This window comes from Eulemur rufifrons, chromosome 4 (genome assembly GCF_041146395.1).
Source record: "Eulemur rufifrons isolate Redbay chromosome 4, OSU_ERuf_1, whole genome shotgun sequence".
NCBI lineage: Eukaryota > Metazoa > Chordata > Mammalia > Primates > Lemuridae > Eulemur > Eulemur rufifrons.
Window position 1 is genome coordinate 2,636,731 of NC_090986.1, and position 26,581 is coordinate 2,663,311.

The following is a 26,581-nucleotide window of genomic DNA, read 5'->3' on the forward strand; positions in this document are numbered from 1 at the left end:
ACCTTGGCCTCCCAGAGTGCTAGAATTACAGGCTTGAGCCACCATGCTCGGCCTTATACTTATTACTGATGCAGAATTTTTGTTGTTACAAAAATCCTATCTGGACATATATCTTTCTGCCGCTCATGAATTTTCTGTAGCGTTTATGATTACATCACAGGAATGGGAGCTTGAAATATTCTGCATGCTTTTAAATACTTTCCTAAAATAAATTCTGTTTTAGTGTCTTATATGTTTAACAAACTAACAATTATGAAGTATGTGTATATTTCTTTGGATGACATTATTAATGATGAGAAACTAATACTTTTCAAAATATTTAGAACATAGCATTTCCTTACTATAAATATACTTGTATATCTTCTAGATGTTGTTTTCATAATGTTTTATTGAAAGTTTCAAACTTTAATTTTTTTCTTAAAACATGTGTTCCCAAATATGACAAGTTCACTTTTCTTTTGTTGAAATTTACAAGTATATGGTGCCCAAATTCAGTAGGGAAAGTGCCTCATTGTGCCTATCTTTGTTTAAATGAAGACAAAAAGAATGAAATCAGGATGGGCTGAAAATAAAAAGGAAGAATAATGGTGATGACAATTGTTCATTTGTGGCTTGGGAGGGCATCAGACCCTTAAGAATACTTAACAGTATAAAACCTCTTTCTCTGAAATTAGAAACAAAATTAAAGCATTCATGTTAAAAGTGTGAACTGTATGCACTTAGGGTGGATAATGTCAGAAAGGAGGGACATCAACTGATTGTAGTCACGTGCCCATGGAGAACAGAAGATATTCCAATTTACAGCTTGGAAATGTCCAACCAAATTCAATATTTTTACATTTTGTTATATATGACTTTCATTTTGTCTTCACAGTGATGCACAGGTGCGTGATGGTAAAAGAACATGAAAGTCTTTAGGCAAAAAAGAGTATATACTTTGCTTCTTTGTTCTGGACACACACACACACAGATGGCCAAAAGCATTTTTATTATAGAAGTTCCCAAAATTGGTAGCACAGGAATTGAGATCAAGTCATCAAGTCTCTCCATGGTTTCTCTGTCCCACATTTTTACAGTGACAGTTTGTTGCCTGTGCTTTCCCCTAGGGAAGCTAAGAATTATAAATCTTCCTGTCAGAAACATTGTGCCTCCACTTTCAGCTTATACTCCCTTAACTTTCTAGAGAATAGTCGATGTATTGCAGTCATTCAGTGGTATCTAGGATGTAGCATATTTATCCTTATGCCATTTGTGTGTTTCATAACGATCTTTCCATGGAACTAATCTTGGTGAGAAATAAGTTTTCCTTCTCTGAAGTTGCCAGCTGTTTTCCAGTTTGCCAGCTATTGCCACTGACTGACCCAAGTAACCCTCTCTCACCTTGTCACCTGCAATGATCCTAATCACTTTATGCTCTCAATGAGCCCTCATAGGTCTTACAATGCTGCTCGGTACCTGTGGCGAAATTAGTGATGAAAATGACTCTATATTCGTTAGTATAGTAAAAAAAACTTAAGAACCATATAGATAATATTTAGTCAGCACAGGACAGAGTGTAAAGATCACTATTCAAATAATATCATTTATAAAGTAGCGCTATTCTAAAAATTAGATATTGTGATACAGTAGAGTAAATAGATTTTCCAAACTTCTTTGTTCTTTTTTTTTTTTTTTTTTTTTTTTTTTTTTTTTGTTGAGACAGAGTCTCACTTTGTTGCCCAGGCTAGAGTGAGTGCCGTGGCGTCAGCTTAGCTCACAGCAACCTCAAACTCCTGGGCTTAAGCGATCCTACTGCCTCAGCCTCCCGAGTAGCTGGGACTACAGGCATGCGCCACTATGCCCGGCTAATTTTTTCTATATAGATTTTTAGGTGTCCATATAATGTGTTTCTATTTTTAGTAGAGACGGGGTCTCGCTCAGGCTGGTCTCGAACTCCTGACCTTGAGCAATCCACCCGCCTCGGCCTCCCAGAGTGCTAGGATTACAGGCGTGAGCCACCGCGCCCGGCTTCTTTGTTCTTCTAAAGAACATATTCTCTAATGCAAAACCAGCTCCTGGGTTTCTGGAAATGGCATTTTGAATTCACTCCTATTTTTCCCCTACCCCTGATCTATGCCCAGGTACATTATGATCAGTCTATTTTCCTGGTTCATGTGATGGTGTTATTTTTCATTGCTCATGATTGTGCATATGCTTTGGGACTTACAACATTGAAAGGAGCCTAGGGTGAATGCCGGTATGAGAATGAACTTGTTCTTTGTCATATGTTCACTGAGGGTGATCAGAGGATTCACCTTCAGCTGTAGGAGGCCATGGTTGTCACTTCTTATGAGTGCCGAGATGTGCGTTAGTATTTTCACTTTTCAAGGTGTCAGATAGTACTCAATTATTAGCATCCTGGCCAACCTGTAGGCCCCCTCCGTAAACTTTTTTAAAGTTTTGTTTCTCCCTAGTGTGTACCATATTATTGCAAATTGCATGACTTTTCCCGTTGGGTTTCCCAGATTCATTAAGTTCATACATAGGACACAAAGTTTAAAATGCAAATCAACAACAAATGACTTTTTTGCACAGAAATAGATGTTTTTGACACCTATCAATTGTTTGATTCTGTGAGTTGAGACATATTTCCAAAAGATATAAAAATACTTTAGTTGTCACCATTATTCCACTGAAATAATATATATAGTTAATGAATAACTGTATATTGATTATACAGTTATTGTATTAGCACGTATATTAGTAGATTATGCCCAAATATTTTTTAACTGATAATTCCTTAACATACCAGAGTATGATTCGTAAAATATGGAGACCGCTATACCTTTAAGAGAGTATTACTTGGATGCTTCTCATGGGTCCAACTTGACAGCAGAACAAAGAAGTGGATCAAGGATGCAGATGTACATTGGTGGCAACTATCAGTTGTTTGCTTCTGGTAGTTAAGATAATGATGTCCCTTTATTAGGTTAAGTTTTTGGAGAAAGATGATCAACTATATGATGTGTCCTTTACAAACTCTCACATACCGGCTGGTTTTAGAGCAATTCTCTACATCATCCATTAATTTCTGAGTATGAGCCAGAAATACTAATTATCGACATATCTACATTGCCTTATATATTTACATGCATGTGATGACATAGACAGGAGAGACTTTAGAATATAATTGGACATTCATGTCAGAAAAAAATCTAAGTGAATGTGCTGTTTTTAATTTTTTCTGTCATAAAGCTGAAATGTTCTGAGCACTGAATTAAACTAGTGATGCCTGAATCCAGGACAAATGACATGAGATTTTAACTCCACAATAATTAAGTGAAATTTTACAAGGTGTTCTGGTGTACGAGATATTCTGAAAAAATCAGTGGGATTATCTTTGTTATTGGAGAAATCAGTGATTTTCAAGGCATAGGAGAATATCCTTGTTGCAAGTGAAATCTCAGGAAAAGATTCATGTGACTATGTTAATGCAACTTCACAGTTTCATAAGGTCATTAAAAGTAGTGTTTACCCTTTTGATAATTGAAAAGTTGTATATTAGCCAGTCTGTTTGAGATGAAGAGTTCACATAGGGATTTCTGGGACATAAACTAAACTGGGACTAAACTCACAGAGAACCATGACCAGTTTTAGGTGATACAGGATTTAGATAAGCACATAATGACCCCCAAAATTGCCATGTCCTAATTCCCACATATTGGGAATGTAATAGACTTCATGGCAAAAGGAATAGAAGGTTGAAGGTGAGATCAAGGTTGCTAAACAGCTGACTAAAACTAGAAAGATTATTCTGAATTATCAGAATGGGTCCAGTGTAATCACAAGGGTCCCAAAATGTGGAAAAGCGATAAATAGAAAGGGTCAGATTGGTGAGATGTGAGAAAGACCCCAGTGGATATTATATTTTCTTTGGTTTAATCAATTTTATATGCCTATCAATATTTTGGAAGTTAAATGTAAAATGAGGGAATAAAGAACAACAAAGATATGATTTCTAAAAGGGGAGGCCCAGGTACAATAAAAGTATAGATAGTGTGCATTCCACAAGGGCATAATTGTGCATATGTTGATGTTTTCCATATACATGTTTAGTGTGGGAAATGATGCAGAGGCTAGATTTTCAGAATTTATATGAGATAGTCCATGTTAATCAAGACTAAGTGGATAAAATAAGAAACAATAATTATGGTGGCAATTTGACTATTTTTTTTTTTTTTTGAGACAGAGTCTCACTCTGTTGCCCAGGCTAGAGTGAGTGCCGTGGCATCAGCCTAGCTCACAGCAACCTCAAACTCCTGAGCTCAAGCGATCCTCGTGCCTCAGCCTCCCAAGTAGCTGGGACTACAGGCATGCACCACCATGCCCGGCTAATTTTTTCTATATATATTTTTAGCTGTCCATATAATTTCTTTCTATTTTTAGTAGAGATGGGGTCTTGCTCTTGCTCAGGCTGGTCTCGAACTCCTGAGCTCAAACGATCCGCCCACCTCGGCCTCCCAGAGTGCTAGGATTACAGGCATGAGCCACGGCGCCCGGCCTGACTATTTTTAAGAAAGAACATTGATGATGTAAGGTTTATTGTTTTTTCCAGCTATACAAAAGATGTTTCCTCTGTGCTATTAAGATGAATATTCTTTCTACTCATTTTATTAAAAATGCCTTTTTTGTCCAAGTTGGCATTGGAGTCTCAGCCAACACCTTCCTCCTTCTCTTCTATATCTTCACATTTCTTCTGGATCAAAGGCCTAGCCCACTAACCTGATCATCTCTCACTTGGTCAGCATACACGCAGTGATGCTCCTCACTGCAGGGGATTTTTGTCTACAGACCTCTTGGAGTCTCTGGATTTTTGGAACGACTTCAAGTGTAAGGTGCTTTTCTACATGAGCAGGGTGGTGACGGCCTCTCCATCTGCACCACCTGCCTCCCGATCATGCTCCAGGCCATCACCACCAGCCCCAGCACTGCCCGGATGGCAAAGTTCAAACACAAGTTCACGAATTACATTATCCATATTTTCTTCTTTTTATGGCCCCTGATTTTGCCTTTTAGTAGTAACCTGATATTTTACACTGTGGCTTCTTTCAACATGGCCCAGACCAATGTGCTGATTCTCGATAAATACTATCACCCATGAACTCCAACATCAGAGATCTGTTTTTCACTCTGACAACATCCAGTGACGTTCCATTGTAGGATTCATGCTGTTCGCAAATGCGTACACGGTGATTCATTTGTTCAGGCATCAGGTGGGATCCCAGCACCTTCCCAGCACCAGATTCTCCCTGAGAGCCTGTCCTGAGAAAAAGCCACCCAGATCATCCTGCTCATGGTGAGTTTCTTTGTGGTCATGTACTGGACAAACCTTATCATTACATCCTTTCAACCCTGTTGTGGGTGTTCAGAAGCTTGTGGTCAATGTCTGTGCCACTGTTTGCTCTTTGATACAAATGAGTTCTGATAAAAAATAATTAATATCCTGCAAAATATGCAACAGAAGTTTCAACAATGTTAAACATGCTAGGGATAAAAAGTTGTCTGAAATATAGATTTTTCTGTCATTGGTTAATTATTCAAGCAGCATATAAATTGTTATCTAATTTAAATAAAATATATTGAGTCACACTTGTATTATCAAAATATTTTTGAATTTGATGCTCCCAAGGACAATATAGCTCCACTAGTTTAACATCCATTATGATTTAATATTCTCATATCAAACCTCTTAACTCTTTCATCTTTATCTGACCTTCATAAGGAAAAATATTTCTTTCTCCTTAAAGTATACTTTAAGAAGCCCCTGTTGGCAATCAGATCTTTCAGGGTTTTTCTTCTGCTTCTTCTTAGCTAAGAATCTAATTCTAGGGCCGGACGTGGTGGCTCATGCCTGTAATCCTAGCACTCTGGGAGGCCGAGGCTGGTGGATCTCTCGAGGTCAGGAGTTTGAGATCAGCCTCAGCAAGAGGCAGACCCCATCTCTACTAAAAATAGAAGGAACTTATCTGGCCAACTAAAAATATATTTATAGAAAAAAAAATTAGCTGGGCATGGTGGCGCATGCCTGTAGTCCCAGCTACTCGGGAGGCTGAGGCAGTAGGATCACTTGAGCCCAGGAGTTTGAGGTTGCTGTGAGCTGGGCTGATGCCACGGCACTCACTCTAGCCTGGGCAACAGAGTGAGACTCTGTCTCAAAAAAAAAAAAAAAAAAAAAAAGAATCTAATTCTAGTTTGAATTTCTCTCAGCACCATTACTAAACATTTCTCTGTTTTCTGGCTCTATACAAGCTGTGGAAACTTCCTTCTCACCTTTGGACATTAGGTTTTTTTTACTCTCTCACTTTTTGTTAAGGGTTTACCTTCTGTTTGGTGTTAGGTGCAGCTTGACTATCGCTTTTAATAATTTTTCTTTGCTTTTCTCTTTTTTATGTATTGTACTTCTGAATTTAATGATTCAGAACCTTTTGTTCTTTTTATATATTTTAGTGAACAAACTACATGTGCTTGTTTTCTTCTCACTGTAGTCTTCATATATGTATTACTAAATTTGTATTTTCTATTACTTTGTTTGCCTTGGACATGGTGCCCAAAATTACAGTTTCCTATCCCTCTCCTCACATCAGTCTAACTTAATATTTTACCCAGATGTTATGTATTAAGTGGATTTATTACATTTTCAATAGTTTTCATTTGATTTGCTCTTTGCAAACATGGCTTGTCAAGCTTATAGTTTCTTGTGCTAGCCACATTGTTTTGGTTTCCCATTTTCCCCATTGTATTGACTTACACATTTTAAACAGAATTCTCATATCTGAAAGTTAGGCGATTTGAAATTTCTTCTAACTCTCATCGTAGTATCTCATTCCTTGTGTACAACATAACTTATAATTTGGCTGTCACATATAAGAGACAGCATACTTGGGAAATCTACAGCCACTTTTTAAAAAATGTATTCCATTATCCTGTAGCCCATTGGACAATCCATATGGATTTGATGTCTTTGTGATCCGCTGTGTCTGAATAGAGCATGTGCTTCTTAGTTGATTGCTCCCCTAGATAATGCCCTTGATTTACTTCTACTCCTTGGAACTTCTCACGTTTTCCTTTTGCCTCTTCTCAGCATTTTATAGATTCTTGTATTTTTCTGAGGATTTTATCCATGTGCATTAAAAGTGTTTAGAATGTATAGTATTTTCCCCAAACCACAAATATGAACAGTGTCCACATGAAGAAAATATTTCACACAATGTTTTTTGTAGCATCAACAGCATCTCATAATAAATCCCAAGTTTCTTCATCGCGAACACTCTCCCTCAATATGCCATATGGGAATTATAAGTTGTAAAATGTGATTACTTAAAAATGTAGTAGACATTTAATTTTATGTTTTGCCCAAATACCTGAAATGACAGTACTAGACTACAGAGAATCATACTTATATATGGTCAGAATTTCTGTTGTCTTGTAAAATGACACTCATATTGGTAGAATTATTTACTTAAATTGACATATTTTGGTTCCAATCACCATGTTGCCTAAATTAGCACTTTCCTCACCCAGTAAAAATGATCTCAGTTTGGATTTTCCATTTCATGCTGAAATCAGTTTAAAACATCCTAAAAGAAATCTGTATGTGACTTGGTATTACTGGTTGGTTATACTTTGATAGTTTCTGTTGTCATTTTACAGTGTTCAGAATATATAAGCAGTTGGATATTTGTTATTAATTTTAATAAAAATTTTAGGCTTAGTTATTATCCATTTAGCCAGGTGCGGGGGCTCATGCCTGTAAACCTAGCACTCTGGGAGGCCGAGGCCAGAGAATTGTTTGAGCTCAGGAGTTTGAGACCAGCCTGAGCAAGAACAAGACCCCGTCTCTACTAAAAATAGAAAGAAATTAGCTGGACAACGTAAAATATATAGAAAAAATTAGCCAGGCATGGTGGCGCGTGCCTATAGTCTTAGCTACTTGGGAGGCTGAGGCAGTAGGATTGCTTGAGCTCAGGAGTCTGAGATTGCTATGACCTAGGGCTGATGCCATGGCACTCTAGCATAGGCAACAGAGTGAGACTGTCTCAAAAAAAAAAAAAAAAAGAAAGAAATCCATTTAAAATACTTTTGTCTGTCATTTGAAAAGAATGTATATTCTCTGTTTACTGGTCAAAATGCTGCCCATTTATTTCTATGACTAATTAGTCAAACATTCTAATAAAATTGCCTAACACTTTAGGTTAATTTATGTGCCATATACCAAAACAGTTAATTTTTATGATGCTTTTAATATCACCACATTTGACTGAAAATATATCAATTTGTCATTTCCAATGAATGTCTGAATTATTCATTTTTGAACTCTAGGTATTATATCTATAATTGTGTCATGGCTTGGTATAGTACCTAATACACTGTATGTGCTAAGTAAATACTAACCACCTTGAGGCATCAAATGATCTTTTATAAATACCATTCAATTATAATATTCTGTATTGTCATAAAAATTATGTTTCTGTCTTATCTAAATACTGATGAAATGAGGAGGTTATCTCTGTCAGAGCCCTCTTGATAAAACCCAATGTCAAATTACAGTTTTACTAATATCTTTTATGTTGAATAACTTATTTGTCACACACAGTAAATATGACTATTAGATACAGTAATTGTCATCACAATGTCCATTCTACTAAAGAGGAAATTTTGGGTCTGTCATTGATTAGCGTAAAGCCTCATTGCATATTATTATTCTACATTTTCTCAGGTCAAATTTCCAGAAAATCTGTTACCGTGAAATACTATATATTAGAAATAAATATCTTTATAGGTACAAATTTTGAAAGAAAACTAAAGAAATAGCTTATACAGATAGTCATATATATATATATATATATATATAAATATGTTCCTGCCTTGCATAACAAAGTTTTGGTCAATGATGGACTGCATACACTAGAGTGCTTCCATGAGATTGTAATGAAGGTGAAAACTTTCTAGTGCATGTTAAGATTCAAGCACAATGCATTATCCATGTATCTATGGTGATGCTGGTGTAAACAAACCTGTGTTGCCAGTGAGATAAAACTATGGTACATACAATTATATACAGTACATAATACTTGATAATATGATAATAAGTGACTATGTTATTGGTTTATATATTTACTGTACAACTTTTAGTCCTATATGTTCATTCATGGCAAGTGACCTATACAAGGTATACCATTTTTTAATCTTCTGTAGTGTATTTTACTGTAACTTTTGTATGGTTAGATATCTAACCATTAATACACATTTAGATACACAAATACCATTGTATTAGGATTCCCTACACTATTAAGTACCGTAACATGTTGTACAGGTTTGTAGCCTAGGAGCAATAGGTGATACCATATAGCCTAGGTATATAGCAGGCTATACCTTCTAGGTTTGTGCAAGTACATTCTGTGATGTTCACACAATGACAAAATCACCTAACAGTGCATTTCCCAGAAGAAATCTCCATTGTTTAACAATGTATAGGGCTTAAATGATAAATTTTATCAACATATGATAAAGATTATACCAATTCTTCACAGTAACTTCTAAAAATAAAAGTAACATATTCTAATTCATCCTATGAGGCCACCATTACCATGATACCAAAAGCAGGAAAGAAATCAAAAGTAAAGAAGACTATAGACAAAAATCCTTTAAGAATACAGACACAGAAATCCTTAGAAAATACTAGCAAACTTCACAAGGAGCATATAAATATGGCTACATGACCTAGTGAGATTTTATTTTTAAAAATGCAATGTTGGCTTAATATCCAAAAGTTAATCGAGATAATACACAATATTACTTTATTCAAGTGACAAAAGATATCTTTCCAATAGACACAGGAAAACATTTGACAAATCTGACACCCACTCTGATAAAATCCCCAGCACACTACTCATATTTGGAAAATTCTGAGTCTTGCCAGAAGTAATCTCTGAAAACCTACAGTTAACATTATACGTAATAGTGAAAGACCCAGTACTTTGCGTGTAAGTCTAGGAAGAAGACCAGATCTCCACTTTCCCTACTCTATTCAGCATTGTACCGGAGATAATAGCCAGGGAAATTACATTAGAAAGTGAAATAACATCCTCCAGATTGAAAAAAAGAACTACCTTTTATTGCAAACAACATAATCTTTCACATAAAAGTTTGGAAGGAATTTTCTAAAAACCCATGAGAACTAATAAAATAAATCCACCCATGTCACAAGCTACAAGATCGGTATATATTATAGTAGCAATTAACAATCTGAAAATTTAATTAAGAAAACACTGTATTCCCAATGGAATCACAAATAAAGAAATATTCAGGAATAAATTTAACAAAAGAAGTGTAAGAACTTTACACTGGTTTTTTAAATGCTAAAAGAAATTTTAAAATAAATGAATAAATAGAAAGACATCTAATGTTAAATAACAATACTTAATATTGTTAAGAACAGAAAACCCCATAAATTGATCTACAGAGTCAATGCAGTCCCTTCAAGTTTTTTTTAATTGAACTGCCACTTTATCTTTACCATTAAGGTGATGGTATTATTTATCTTGAAGTCACATGGCCAATTTCTGAGTCCATTCTTGAGCTTTTCCATCGTAATTTCTCCTATCCTTTCTGCAGATCTTCGAAATCTCAGGAACCAAAAGATCATCGGGGTTGGGAGCGCACAACACGGAAACACTTGGGAAATGGTCAGTGCCTGAGACCACTCAGATCTAAGGAAGTGCCGACAGACACTTCCATTTCTGTTAATGTTGGAGGGTGAACTCATGTGGTGAATGCGATCTTTGGTGGTTTGAAGGCATAATAGGATGGCAACTGGATCCTCAGGAAGAAGAGCCCCTCCTTGGTAGAGGCTGTCGTTGGGCCTCATTAGGGTCGCCTGCCAGTGGAGCATATCATCCCCCGCAGGCCCTGCTGAGCCCTGGGCCCGGTGGAGGAGCTCCTTGTGGCTGCGCTTTACTGCCCTGTCTTGAGCTGGGGACTCCCCTGCGCCCAGGCCACGCAGCGGACTCCGTGCTGGTTCCACTGGTGACCGGCAGCCTGGCCCGTGGCTTGCCCCAGCTGCCCCCCATCCGGGCGCCAGTGGCCCGCAGGGACCGGCTCTGTGAGGTCACTGAGGAGGTGTTGACAAGGCAGCCCGGCAGCACCAAGGACGAGTCCCTTGGGGGCGGGGACGCCCTTCAAATTTTCAACTGCATTTTTTATGGAAATCAACAACCTTACCCTAAATATATATTTGTGTGTAAAGTAAACCAGAAACCACAAAATAATCTTTAAAAGGAGTAACAGTAATCAAAGCACGTAGTAGTAGAATGAGGATAGATGCAGGTAGACCAATGAGGAGATTTAAAGGTTTGTTAACAAACACAGGCATTTTCAGAAAGGGGTCAACAAATTTGAGAGGAAAGGAAAGTGTTTTGAACAAATGATGCTGGTAAAATTGGATATGGAGATACAAAAGGGAAAATGTGGGCCCCAAATTTAAAACACATGTGACAAAAAATATTCAAAAAGATTGTATATCTAAATGCCAGAATTAAAATATTCCTCGGAGTTTTGGTAGAGTATTTTATTGTGATCTTGAATTAAGCAAAGATTTCATAGATTTTACACCAAAAGAATAATGAAGAGAAAATTTAATGAATTGTCCATCAAATTTAAAATTTTTTGTCTTCAAATATCGTGAAACTATAAGGAAATAAATGGGAAACTACTCGAGCTGCCGCCTTGGTATCAGATTTCTTGCCTCAAGAATTGAGTAAATGGTGCTAAAAACACCCAGCCCTGTAGTAATTTGTTATGGCAGCCCTATCAAGCTGATGTGATCTATTAGGACACACGCAGAGTGTCCCCTGCACCATAGCTGAGATGGCAAGAGAATTGAATCATGTCAGGGTCCACCAGCATTGAAAGGCTAAAATGCTGTGAGAAATGGCCTCCCTGGTGGACTATTATGAACACAAGCGAGACCACAGCTTTCACCATGGCAGCACTAAGAGGATGTGTTCTGTGAGACAGCAAGTTGCAGACAGATGTTAGAATAGCTTAAATCCCTCAAATATTTTAAAATATAAACCATCCCAGTAAGAGTGATATTTGTTTGTTTTATAGAACTAGAGGCCTGGAAGGGCAGTGGAGCTGACAGCCACATAGGATACCTGTGGCAAGTAGCTAAAACTATAAAACAATAGTCAAATGCAAAGACACTCATGGTCTAGTATAAAGTGAAAGAAATGCAAACATTTTCTCTGATCTTCCTACAAGCATATGCACATGAATTTTGTACCTAACCAAGTTGCCATTGGGGACTAATGGAGGCCAGGATTTTTTGGGAGGGGACTGTGAGTCACTCAAGTAAAAAAGTCCAAGAACAGAACCCAGGGAGTTCCCATATTTGGCTCCAAGTCCTAGGCCCACCCTGGTCATGTTGAGCTCCAGGCCGTGGAAACCCTTCTGTGCCCACTCTCACCCCAGCACAGTACTGGCCATGGTTGGTGGTGTCGTACCCTTACCCGTTACCCAAGGGGATCGTGTAGTTGGACCCACACACCTCCTCGTTGATCTCCTGCATTAAGCCCTGAGAAAAAGGTGCCTGGCAGTGAGATCAAGAAGTCTCAGTGGTCATTTTAGAAATTCTGTACCCTACATCAGGGACAGAGAAGAATCTCCAGAGACCTCCAGCCAGGGAGGAAATCAAATGGTGAATCAATGTCTCAGAATTAACATCTGAGTAGACAAGCTTGATCCCCAACACTCAACTTTCCATTCTGCCATCGTGACCTGGGGTATGAACATGACACACTCCCCAGTGTTCCAACACCCCTCAGCCTGATTCTGCACAGGAATCCCTCTCACCCCCCTTCCTGCCACACACATATATTAATAGGGAGGGGTGTGAGGCTGCCCAGGTGGAATCACAAGTGAGGCCTGACCGGGATGGACCTGCCCTGGGGTACCGTTTCTTACCTTTGGGCGTCTCTTGTCAACTGGTCTGAAGCGTGGGGGTGAGAAGCTTGAGGGCTGAGCCAATGTCTGCATCATTCAGAAAGGCTCTCACTCCAGGCCTCAAAGACAAGAGCCTCAGACAGTTGGGATACAGGAGGAGAACATCTTACTCTCTTAACAGTCTCCTGTCAAGTGAGTTGTATAGAGGGCTGTCTCTAGAATGTGGGTGCCTGGTTATCAGAGCTCTAAGTTCTCTTGGGGTTAATCACCAAGCAGGTGAGGTCACTTCTTCAAGGTTCCATCATGTGGGCCCTTTTCAAAGGGCCCTCTGGGCTGCTGACTGCTCACCCTCCTCCCGCATGTCAGCTGCTGTCTTATACCCGGTTATGCAAACACAACCTCCCTCAGCACCCCAGGAAGACTTGCATATAGTCAGAGCCACAGGTTGAGGAGACAGAGCTGGGTCAGACCCTCCTTGTTCTTATCAGTTCTCTGAGCCCAGATATGTCACTGTGCCTCCAATGGCCTCCTCAGTCTTTCAACCTGCACAGTGGGAATAATACTTACCATCTAGCTCCAAGGGAACTCATCTCGTGCATATGGGATAATACTTATAATTCTTGTAGGTGTGTATTACATGTAGCTAAGGCATAAGCTTAGAGATGGAAGAATTGTGATCAGTGGGATATAGCCTAGAATACAACTCAAACTCACATGGTTTCTGTCAGTTGGATCTTGGGGAAATCACTTTCTCTCTTCATCTCATTTACCAACACCCACCATGGGGGAGTTGGAATTAAATAAAATTCAGATTTTGTTATCTTGTGAGAATAAACCTTCCAATGCCTTCCGCTTATATGTAGAATCAAGCTCATGTGCCTTACCTTTGTGTCTGTGGTGGGAGCCCCATGATGACACACAATGATCCCCACCTCCAAGTATCCGCATCCTTGTGTAACCAATAAGGATTAGTGACTCACTTTTAGTCAATAGAATGCAATCTAAAGATATGGACTGTCACCTCACAGATTGAATTACTAAAAGACTGTGACTTGCCACTTACTTTCTCTCTCAGGTGTCTTCTCTCCCCACCCCCTCTCTCTCCTGTACCTTCCTTTGGGGAAGCAAGCCTGAATGTTTTGAGATTCTCTATATAAGGGCCTGTGTGACAAAGAATGGAGGGGGGCCCAGGCCAATAGACAGAAAGGAACTCAGGCCCTCATTCCAAACTGCATGATGCCAGCAACTAACCAGATTGAGTTTAGAAGCTGATCCTCCGCTGCCCAAACTTCAGTAGGGGAAACAGCCCCAGCCTTCTGAGAGACCCTGAGGCAGAGGCACCCAGCTAAGCCATGCCAGGATTCTCGGGCCACAGAAATTGTGACATAATACATGTTTGGAGTTTTAAGAAACTAAATTTGGAGCTGATGTTTTCATAGAGCAGTAATGACACAGGGTGCCAGGACCCGGCATCTGACCCTGTCTTCCCCCCACCCTCCCATTATCTCCTCTAAGGCTTGCTGCAGCCATAGTCGCCACCTGTCTAACCTCCTCTGGCCAAACTCATTTCTGCCCGCAAGTTTCCATACCAGGGATACTTTCTCCCTGACACAATGTGCTAGTCAGCATTTTCCAGAAAGAAAAGGAAACCAATAGAATTTATAGAGATATACAGGAAGAGATTTATTATGAGGATAAGCCTATGCAGTTATATAGGCCAAAAGGTTCCATTATGCCAAATGAAAACTTAAGAACAAGTAAGACAGTGGTCTCTATCTGAAGGCCTAAGAACCTAAAACCAGGAGGGTGGGGGACACGGGAAGGTTCAATGGCCAGAGAACCAGGAACTCTGATGTTCAAAGACAGAAGATTGATACGCCAACTCCAGAAGTGTGGGTGATAGTTTGCCTTTCCGCTACTTTTTTTTTTTGCCAGTCAAATTTAGCAGTGTGTGTGGAGGGGTTGTTGTATACCAACTTTAGTGACATTAATGTTAATAACTTCTGAGAACCCATACCTTTCTGTTTTATCTGGGCTCTCAACAGATTTAATGGAGACTGCTTTCATTGGTGAGAGCAGAGTCCCTTTTCTCAGTCTCCTGATTCAAATACAATCTCTTTATGAAACTCCCTATAAGACACACCCAGAAATGATGTTTTGCCAGCTACCAAGGCATCCCTTACCCAATATCAATAAAATTAACAGACTGCCAACCACCAGAAGTTTTCCCCTTTTTAAACTTGGAACCCATAAACATCTTATTAAGCCACACTTAATTTCGAAATAAAAATGACAGGGTCATAATTCTACTTAACATGATACAACTTGTGTACAACTGAAATTTGCGGACAACTTAAAACACACTTAGCATTTGCCCAGAACAAGAGGTAAATTCCTTGAGTGATGTTTTCTCATCTCTAGACATCCAGTAACTGAAATAATATCATGTAAAATTACTCACACTAAAATACTGATATAAAGTCTAAATACATCTTATGAAACATAAGGGAATAAGAGGAAAATACAGAGATATTTGCTTAATAAATGTATATAAACAAAAAAAAGTACTTATACAAAATGTGGAAATACTCATGAAAATTACAGTCCTCCTTGCCACAGCTGGTCCCATGGTCCTAGCTCATATTCATAAACTGCCTTCTTTCCCTGCCCATTGTGTATTTGCTGTAACTCCAGAAAATTCCTGAGCTTATCCTGGGTTTTATCTGCAAAGTTGACCCAAACCTTCGTTCTTGAATGGACTGGGTCAGTTACAGTACTGCTTGCCTTGTGCTGTTGTAGTTTTCACTGACCTTCATCACAGGGCATAGTGATAGTAACAGACGCCCTGAGGCCACAGTCCACAACCTTTTTGGCACAAGGGATCAGTTTCATGGAAGACAATTTTTCCACAGGCTGGGAGCAGGGGGGATGGTTTCAGGATGATTTAAGCATATTAAATTATTGTGTACTTTATCTCTATTACTACTGCATTGTAATAGATAATGAAATAATCTTACAACTCACCATAATGCAACCTCTCTGCTAATGATCATCTGTATTTGCAGCCATTCCCCGATGCTAGCTCAGCTCCACCTCCGAGCATTAGGCGTTAGATTCTCATAAGGAGTAAGCAAGCTAGATGCCTCGCATGTGCAGTTGACAGTAGGGTTCACACTCCTGTGAGAATCTAATGCCACCACTGATCTCACAGGACATGGACCTCAGGCCATGGTGCAAAGGATGGGGAGCAGCAATATATACAGATGAACACACTCACCTGCCTATTGCTCACCTCTTGCAGTGTGGCTGATTTGTAACAGACCACAGACTGGTACCAGTCAGCAGCCTGGGGGTCGGGGACCACAGCCCTAAGGGATCCTGTAATCCAAGCATACTGTTTCTTATCTCCATTGTGAAACAGTAGACCAACTTGCTCTTGGTAGTCTGGATCAATTACCTCAGCCAACACTGTACCTTCTCCCTTCTTGGCCTAGTGACTCAGAAACATGAGGATCCCACAGTGGCCAGTGGCAGTCTTAACTTTCAGTGCAATGGAATCATTGCTGTGCCTCCTGGTGGAAGATTACTCCTTCTGGGACTAAGAAGTCTAGGCCAGTAGAGCATGAAGTCATGGAAACAAGAAGCCAAACTTTTGTTATTTGGTCACCAGGGATAATGGTGAGCTGTGCCATTCTCATTTCCACCACTTGATTTTTTAATTTGTAAATCCTGAGTATAGGTGAAACAGCACCGTATGTTGGATGCCAATTCAGAGTATATACAGCCTTCTGTGCAAACTTATCTCATACCTTCAAGACACTGCACCTAATTGGTGCTGTAAATGCCTCTTCAAAGGGGCCATTTGAAAGTTCTGTGAGGCCTGCTCTTTCACAACAATGAAAAACATGATAAGAGCATGAATTTTGTGAGTATGGTTCCATTGCTACACTTCTTTGTGAAGTGAGTTCCTTAGTCAAATGCAGTGCTATATGGAATAACAAGATAGTGGATGGGTATTCTGCAAGTCAATAAACAATAGTTTTGGCAAAAACATTGCTTGCAGGGAAAGCAAATCCATATCCACAGTAAGTGTCTTTCCAGTAAGGACAAAAGCTTGCCCCTTCCATTATGGAAGTTGTCCAGTATAATCAACCCGGCACCAACCAGCTGGCTGATCATCCTGTGGAATGGTACCATACTGGGGCTCAGTGTTGGTATGTGCTATTGGCATATTGGGCAGTCAGTGGAGGCCATAGCTAGGTCAGCCCTGGTGAATGAAAGTCAACATTACTGAGTCCATGCATAACCTAAATTTCCTGCCAGGATGGCCACTTGGATCATGGGCCAAAGGGGTGATGATAAGTGTGGCTGAGGAAAGAGGCTGACTAGTATCCAAAAAACGGGTCATCCTGTCGACCTGGTTATTTAAACACTTCTCTGCTGAGATCACACTTGGGTTGACCTTAATATAGGACACAGATATCTTCATGTTTTTGGCTTTTCTGGAAGTATGTCTATGTACATGCCTCTTCCCCAAATTCCCTTTCATCAATTTCCCAATCATTTTCTTTTCAAGTTGTTGAGACTCCAGCCAAACCGTGGGCCACAGCCAATGAACTTGTATACAGTAGCATGTCTGGCCATTTCTCCTTCCAACAGAAGTTCACAATGCTGTGTACCACCCAAAATTCCACCCACCGGGAAGATTTTCCTTCACCTCTGTCCCTCAAGAATGTCTTAGAGAGGGGCTGTAGTGCTGTAGCTGTCCAGTTTTTGGTGGTACCTGCCTGTTGTGCAGAACCATCTGCCAACCAGGCCTCAGTCTATTCTTCCCCTGCCAACTGATAGTAGGGTACTCCCCATCTGGTGCTGGCTTGGAGACAGAAGGCAGTGCAGGAGGAGAAGTATCCATTGGCATTTGGACGACTTCTTCCTATAACTTAGTTGTGTTTCAGGATCTGCTTGGGCCCAGTCACGTATATGGCACTTCCTTTTGACAACAGAGTGTTGCTACACACACTCAACCTTATAGCTTGGTGGTTAGATAATACTCAGCTTATCATAGGCAGCTCGGGTCACACAGTAACTTGTGGCCCATGTCGATCATGCAGTTTCTATGAAGGCCAAGCAGTAGGCTAAGGGCTGTCTCTCAAAAGGAGAGTAGCTATCTGCAGGTGATGGCATGGCCTTGTTCCAGAATTCTAAAGGCTGACATATGATGCACTTATTGGGGCCTTATAAAGGCTCCAAAATATTCCTAACTACCATTGATACCTCAAGAACCACTGGACATTGATGACCTGGTCTGAGTGACAGAGCAGTTTGCACAGCATCCCGGGCCTGCTGCAGAGTTGTCTCCTGGACCCCCTGGAAACTAGCAGCCTTTCAGGTCATTTGGCAAGTGGGATCCAGTGATACACCCAGGTAGGGAATATGCTGCTTCCAAAATCTAAAGAAGCTTATACGTACTGTGTCTTTTTCCTGGTTGTGGAAGGACCCAGATGCAAAAACTTACCATTTACCTTAGAAGAGATATCTCAACATGCCCTAGCCACTGGGCCACTAACAATTTCCTGAGGTAGAAGGCCACTAAATTTGAGTCAGATTTATTTCCCATTATCTGAAAAGCAAATGGCAGTTCTGTTCCTGGGGGGATATTCCAATACAGAGAAAGGAGAAATGCAGACTCATAACATTAAGACAGTCCCAGGAAAAGTTGGGATGGGCCAGCATCTGCAGTACCTGATGCCAGAGAAAAAAATACACACCCTATATATATATGCATTTTTTTGTATTAACGCTTTATTTTTCATATATTGTATCATATTTGATGGCTTTGGATTGTCCTAGTTGATTAAGTTCCCCAGGGCTCATATAGCCCCTTTGGTGCAGGTGAAGGAATGCAAGAAGGGGGTGGATGCGGCCACAGGTGGGGAAAGGAGGATCACCAGAAAAGGATCACCATCCCCCCTGGAGGGCAGTCAGGTGAGAGGTGCCCAAGAAGCCAGTGAAGGTCCCCTAATCAGTATGAAGTTACCCAGTAAGAGGTCACGTGTGATGCCAAGTCAGGAATTGGCAGCATCCCTGGCACAGTCCAGTGAGAACCGAACTCTGTCATCAGCAGAGAGGGCACAGCTGTCCCAGTGTTGGCTGAAAATGAAGGGAGATAAAGAGATTGAGGATCACCTGTGGCTCTGGAGGAAACTCACCCATGTGAGGAAAGAGACATTAACAGGACGTAACCAGGACTTGACTGTAAAAGTGGACTAGTGGTGGAATATTGGCAAAGGCATTAACCACAAGCTGAAAGGTTGGCTGCTCGGTGGGTGGCTGAAATGACCCTGTGATGAAAATTTTCATTGACTTTGGTGCAGAGTAGTTGGTGAGTAGGTCTGGAGAAGCCACAATTGAACATGGAACATGAAGCCACCTAGGGCAGCAAGAGCCACCAGATGTACTGAGGCTGAGAAATAAATAGTCACATGAGGATGTAAAAGGAGTTGAACAGACTTGGACTTAGCGGTAGTAGGCTTGGAGTTGCTTGATTATGAGCAATGGCAGGCCGGAATGGGACAGGATCTAAAGGACTCAGAAACAAGTAGTAAGGTCTGAAGACACTGGGTGTGCAGGAGGTGATGTCGTAGGTGCTAATCTGGATATTGGAGATGATCCTGTAAAACCTAAGTTTTTAGTCCTATCTGTCCCAAATGGCTGGCAAGCACAATTGAGGTGTCAAGTGTTTCCAAGTGGTAGAGGTTGTAGAAACAGCGATGGAGGTGGCCTAAGAGACAGTTAAACTAATTGTGGCCTGAGGCTGCCTTCCTGCCTTGCGTCTTTAAGAATAAAACTGCAACCTAACTTAATATATAAAGAAACCAGAAACCCAATTGAGGAGTATGCTTTGTGTAGAAAATAGCTGAGTCTTGGGCACTAACAGCAACCAACCTTCAGCCACCCACAGGCTGCTAATTGTTCAGACCTGCCCCCAAAATGCCAAGGCCGAGCTGTAACCAGAGAAGCCATCTCTGTATCTCATTTGTGTTTGCTGTCTCTAAATACTCTCTGCCCACATTGTGGAGCAAATCTTTGACCTCTTCTGGTCCCAAAGGCTGTCTGACCTGTAAATTATTCATTGCTCAATTAAACTTTGTTAAATTTAATATTTCTAAACTTTAAAACTGGTGAGAGAAATGCACCTGTAATGTTCTTGCTAGGTCAAGATGTAGTCAGGGTTGGTGGGACAGTCTATGTGACCATGCCAATTAAAGACAGAAATTGTAACATGAGAGCGTCTTTCAGCAGGTGGAAAAATTGGTGTGTAGTCTGGAAGGGCATGAAACAGTCACCAGGGCCAGAAGTCACACATGCTGTTGTGCATGAGACAGCTCCGTACAGATTGGAAAGACGTAAGCTGCGTCAGGGACTGGCTGAGTGTTGCAAAAGTTCTAGCCTGTAAAGTTGTCATAGCAGTAGAGGAGTCTCCAGAAAAGCTAAGAATAAAGGTGAGGAGGTGTCCGTGGAAGCTGATCCAGCCTGGAAGCTTTGCCATGTGGTGGAAGAAAGCAGACTCCCTATAGGCAGGGAAGAAGCTCTGTGGCAGAGAAAAGCTACCTGTGGTCAAGCAGGTAATGGTATTAGCCATCTGCATTGTCAGATGACAGAGTTCATGGGGTGGGAAAAAAGTAGCAGTAAAGTGTCATTTTCTGTTTATCACAAGGAAAGACATGGGTGCCAGGGGAAAGGTGTCATGAAGTCAATGTTGCAATAGGTGTCCTTCTCTGCTATTAATTCTTGGAATTCTGTCAGTAAAGCCGTTGAAGCAATGCAATGTGAAAAATCAGAGTAAAAATGGTCAAATCTAGGAGTCCCCCTTTAGATACCACAATAAAAGTAGTTGGTTCAATAAAAAAGGGACCCTGCGTCAGCCCAGTCCAGACAGAGCATGAGTAGTTGCGTCCACAGGGGTCTGTCGGGGTCCAGTGGCAGCCTCTGCATGAGGAATGTGGCGGCACCATTCCAGAGTTTCTGATTGGGACCATAAGTGGGAGCACAGCCCACAAGCTTGCTGACAGAGCAGTAGGAGCAAACATCAGGACCTTTCTTCCAAGACTGGAGATGGATCGCTTCTCGGCCCTTTGGCTAAGATCAAGTGTCGTATCTGTTCTTATCAGTTTAATATCTGATATGTCCTCTATCGAAGACTGGAAATGCTAATCATGTTGGCATTTTAGCAGGATGAGCAGAGTCCTGTCCTCATTAATCAGTCGTTGCTGTATTATTGGGAGGAATTACCACAGGGGTACTTGGCACAACAGGGACAGTTTGGGTCTGGGGTTTGCAGCAGACAAGATGGAATCAGTAACCAGGCCTCACAGTGGAGGCTAATCTAATTTTTATGCTCTCTTCAAAATTTAAATATTTATGATGATGAAATCAAGTATAATTATAATAGGCATGTTATCCAAGTTGAAGACTAAATGTCAAAAAGAATGTTCCAGGGCCGGGCGCGGTGGCTCACGCCTGTAATCCTAGCACTCTGGGAGGCCGAGGCGGGTGGATCGCTCAAGGTCAGGAGTTCGAGACCAGCCTGAGTGAGACCCCGTCTCTACTAAAAATAGAAAGACATTATATGGACAACTAAAAATCTATATAGAAAAAATTAGCCGGGCATGGTGGCGCATGCCTGTAGTCCCAGCTACTCGGGAGGCTGAGGCAGTAGGATCGCTTGAGCTGAGGAGTCTGAGGTTGCTGTGAGCTAAGCTGACGCCACGGCACTCACTCTAGCCTGGGCAACAAAGTGAGACTCTGTCTCAACAAAAAAAAAAAAAAAAAAAAAAAAAAAAAAGAATGTTCCAGAATCCTTTGATATGAAATACCTAAGTGGAAGTCACAGGATCTCAGATGCATTCATGTAAACTAAGTCTTCTGGCCAAATTAGAAATAATGTCTGGTTGTTATCCTACATATTACCTACCATATTACTGGTGGAATCACCCTCAGTATTAGATATTTTCATACAGTTTCGCAGTGTCTAATAATAGCTGTGATGATATCAGAGAAAAGACTATAGCTTAAAAACATTTTTTTAAGAGAACATAGAAAACAAGCTAAGTGGATACATAGAATTATGCACCTGCTGAAGGGAAGGTAATTTCAAATATAGACATGGAAAATGAAAGTCAACCACTTCTTTTCCTGCATGGAAACAACGCACAGTATTTTATTTGTAATTTAGGTAACAGAACTAAGATTTTATGTAGTATTTACAACATCTTATATCATAATGTAGGATTTTATTGCTCTTTATCAGTCTTCTCTGAATTTTTATATATAGGCTTGTATGATATAAGTGGGGCAAATATACTGACACTGCTCTAGGGCTCTCCATTCTAAACCAAACCCTCTTATACCCTGATGGGGCCCATGGCCTTTATTCTAAAAATGAATTAAAATCAAAATGAAAATTAAAAACTACCTAACTCTATTTAAATAATGAGAAATGTTTTCTTCTTACGACATACATTTCCTTTCACTGTACAGTAAGAGACTTTTAACAGTTTCTTTGCTATCCAACCAAGCCAAAGTAAAATTCAAAATAATCAATAAATTGCAAAATTTAGAAATTACCTTTGATTTTTCTCTAAGTTTTAAAAACTTTCTAGTGTTTAAAAATGCTACAATGTTCATGGTATAGCTTTGCTCTGGTTTAAATATGTGATCCAAAATTGTGTTGGAAAATTAATACCCAAGGCAGCAGTGTTGAAATGTGGGAACTCTAAGAGGTGATCAGGTCATGAGGGCTCTGCCCTCCTGAATTCACTAATACTGTTACCAGAGGAGCAGTTCAGTTATCACAGGATGGGGTTCCTCATAAAAGAAGGAGTCCTTCTGTCTCCCACTTCCTCCCCTCCTTGCCATCCCCATCCACCATGGGATTATGCAGCATGCAGGCCCTCATCAGATGTGGCCCCTCAGTCTTGGACTTCTTGCCCTCCAGAAGCACGAGACAAATAAATTTCTTGTCTTTATAAATTACCCAGTCTCCAGTTTCCTGTTATAGCAGCACAAAATGGCCTAAGACACAGTCCTCATTTATAGTACATGCTAAGTAGGAAAACATCTGAAAGGATAATGGAAAATTACTACAAAATAGTCCTAATGCATTGCACTGGAGGGGTAGGGATCAGCAAAGTTTTCTAAATTATTTTGTAAATGAAGTCGAAGTTTATGTTTTAAATTATTGTGATGTTCAATAACAGAATGCAATTAAGATTGCCTATCAGCTGACATTAAGATAGGGACATTACCCAGGGTTACCCAGATGGGCTCAATGTAATGAGAAGAATCTGTAAATGTGTAATCAGGAGGCAAGAGACTCAGTGTCACAGGGATATAACATAAGCACAACCACTGCTGGCTTTGCAGGTAGTAGGCAGACAGGAGCCAAGAATTGCAGGTAACTTTGAGAAGCTTAGGACAAAACCCAAAACCAAGAAACCCAAGAAAATGGATTCTCATCTAGAGCCTCCAGAAAGGAATTCAATATTGCTGATGTCTTCCTTCTCCTCCTCCTTCTCTTAAGACAAATTTTGGTCTTTGACACTGAGGAAGGCAATATGATAAATATATGTTGTTTCAAGGCTCTAGGTTTGTAATAATTGTCTAACTCAGATTATCATCACATTTTATGAGAAGGTGTTTTTAAACATCATCTTGATATTAATAGAATCTTTTCTCCTTTCTGTCAGAATAAATGAAATTTCATCAAACTGTTGTAAAACTCCATTATATGCAAACAAAAAGTTTTAGGCAATAAGTCAGAATGTTAAAAACCCAGAAAACACGTAATGGACATAAGATTTTTTTTTGTTAATTGTTAGACTTGGTGATTCTTTTTCCTTTAACATAAATTTCATTCAGTTCATTTGTGCAAGCACCATTGAGTAATTTTTGTATGCTGAATGTATTTTTTTTTTTTTTCTTGAGACAGAGTCTCACTCTGTTGCCCAGGCTAGAGTGAGTGCCATGGCGTTAGCCTAGCTCACAGCAACCTCAAACTCCTGAGCTCAAGCGATCCTCCTGTCTCAGCCTCCCGAGTAGCTGGGACTACAGGCATGCGCCACCATGCCCGGCTAATTTTTTTTTTTCTATATATATTTTTAGCTGTCCATATAATTTCTTTCTATTTTTAGTAGAGATGGGGTCTCGCTCTTGCTCAGGCTGGTCTCGAACTCCTGAGCTCAAACGATCCGCCCACCTCGGCCTCCCAGAGTGCTAGGATTACAGGCATGAGCCACCGCGCCCGGCCTGAATGTATTTTTAATCAGAGAAAGTAGAATATTAATAAATGCTTCCAAGTAGTGAGGCCCAGGTGTTGTAGGAGCATAGCTAATGGACAGCTGCACAGGCCTGGTTGTGCTTGAGATGGTGTTAGGTGTATAAAAACTACATAACATAAAAAATAATACAGAGAGGCTGATTATTGAAAAATTTGTATGAGCTAGTTAGGGTTACTCAAGGATCATTGGGTTGAATAAAAATGATAGTAGTGGTAATAATTTTGCCTATAAAAATAAGAGATAATCCGAGTTCTATTGTGTTATTCATAAAACAAGGTATGTTTCTTTTTTGCTGTTAAAATGAGAAAACATTCCACTTATGTTACCATTAGAAAATGTCTTTTTTTTTTTCCGAGTAGGCTTCTTAGCAAACACTATCCTCCTTCTCTGTGCATCTCCACACTCCATCTTGAATGTAGGCCTAAGCCCACTGATGTGACCAGCAGTGACTTGGCCCATGACTACATACAGCGATGTTCCTCATTGAAGTTTGTACAGTATTTTCAGAACTGTCAGACTCACTGGATTTTCAAAATGACTTCAAAGGTGAGGCATTTTTCTACCTGATCAGGGTGAAGAGAAATTTCTGCATCTGCACCACCTGCCTCGTGAGCTTGGTCCAGGTCATCACCATCTACCCTAGCACCTCCTGGTTTGCCAAGTTCAAAAAGAAATTCAAGTGTTACATCTCCTATTTCTGTTTCTTCCTCGGGTTTCTCTGTGTGTCTTTCAGTAATAACCTGATCTTCTACACTGTGAGATCTTCCAACTGGGCCCAGACCAATCTAAGGATTCTCACTAAATACTGCTCCCTTTCTCCCAGAAGTTATATGAACAGGAGTCTGTGTTCAATGCTGGCACTCAAAAGAGATATCTCCTTTTTTGTACATCTTCTCTGTATTATTTTTTATGTTATGTAGTTTTTATACACCTAACACCATCTCAAGCACAACCAAGCCTGTGCAGGAAATATGCCTCTGTAGTGCATTCATGGCGATTCTCTTGTCCAGGCATCAGAAGCGATCCCACACCTTCACAGCACTAGCCTCCCCCCAGGAGCCTCACCAAAGAAAGGGCCACCCAGACCATCCTGCTGCTGGTTAGTTTCCTTGTGGTCATGTACTGGTGGACGTCATTATTGCACCCACCTTAACTGTGTTATGTGGGTATGACATAGTCATCCTAGGTGTCCAGAATCTTGTGGTCAGTCTCTATGCCACTGTCTGTCCCTTGATAGAAATGTGTTCTGATAAAAGAATAATAAACATTCTGCAAAATATACAATCAAAGCGCCATTAATTTTTAACAAAATAGTGATGGAAAAAATCTATAGATTCTTCTACCAATTATTCCAGTACTATAGGATTTGTTATCTGATTTAAATAAAATGTGTAGAATTAACATATACAGACACACACACAGACACACACACACACATAACCATTTTTTATTTTGATGCTGCAAAAGGCAGTTTGGCTTCTCTTATTCAATGTTCATCAGTGTTTGATATTCCCATACCCAGTCTCATATTCTTTAATTTTCACTTTTAACATTACATACAAAACATTACTTTTCTCTTAAAATACACTCCTAGGAAGCTCCTGTTTGTAACTAAATCACTTGGTGTTTTTACCTTTGAAATTATTTTAATTTACCCATTTTTGTTAAAGTTATTTTAGTTAAGCATTCAATTCTACGTTTAATGATAGTTTCTCTCAGCATTGTTTATATTTCTATTTTTGGCTTCACATAAGCTATGGAAATTTTGTTCTCATTTTCATAGGTTATCTTTGTTCTCAGTCATTTTCTGTGTTTTCCTCTTCTTTGGTGTTATATAGCTTGACTATTATTTTGCTTAAGCCTTTTTAAAAATTATTCTCATTTTGTCACACTGCATTTTTTTTAACTGAGTGGATTTAAGGATTTATGGATTCATGTCTGGTTTTCAATTTTAGAAACTTATACGTAACCAATGCCTTGACTATTACCTTGCATTTTTTTTTTATATATCTAGATAAATAAAGAGATGTGGCCCATTTGTTTTTATTATTTTCTTCACCTATGTATATTTGTATTTCCCATAATGTTTCTTTTTTTTTATTGTATTTGACTACGTTGTGTTCAATATTCCAGTTTACTAACCTCATTAGCTCAGTATAATTTAGTGTTTCATCCATATGTTGTATATTAAGTTACTTAATTATATTTTCAATTATTTACTTTCTATTTGGCTCTTTTAAAAACATGGCTTGTCTAGCTTA

At 39.8% G+C, this 26,581-nt stretch overlaps 2 pseudogenes; one reads left to right on the forward strand and one right to left on the reverse strand.

Moving 5' to 3' along the window:
* The window catches only part of LOC138382895 (zinc finger protein 91-like), a 326,121-nt pseudogene that overhangs the window by 111,850 nt on the left and 187,690 nt on the right, over positions 1–26,581 (reverse strand).
* LOC138383135 (U2 spliceosomal RNA) lies at positions 21,101–21,279 on the forward strand (annotated as a pseudogene).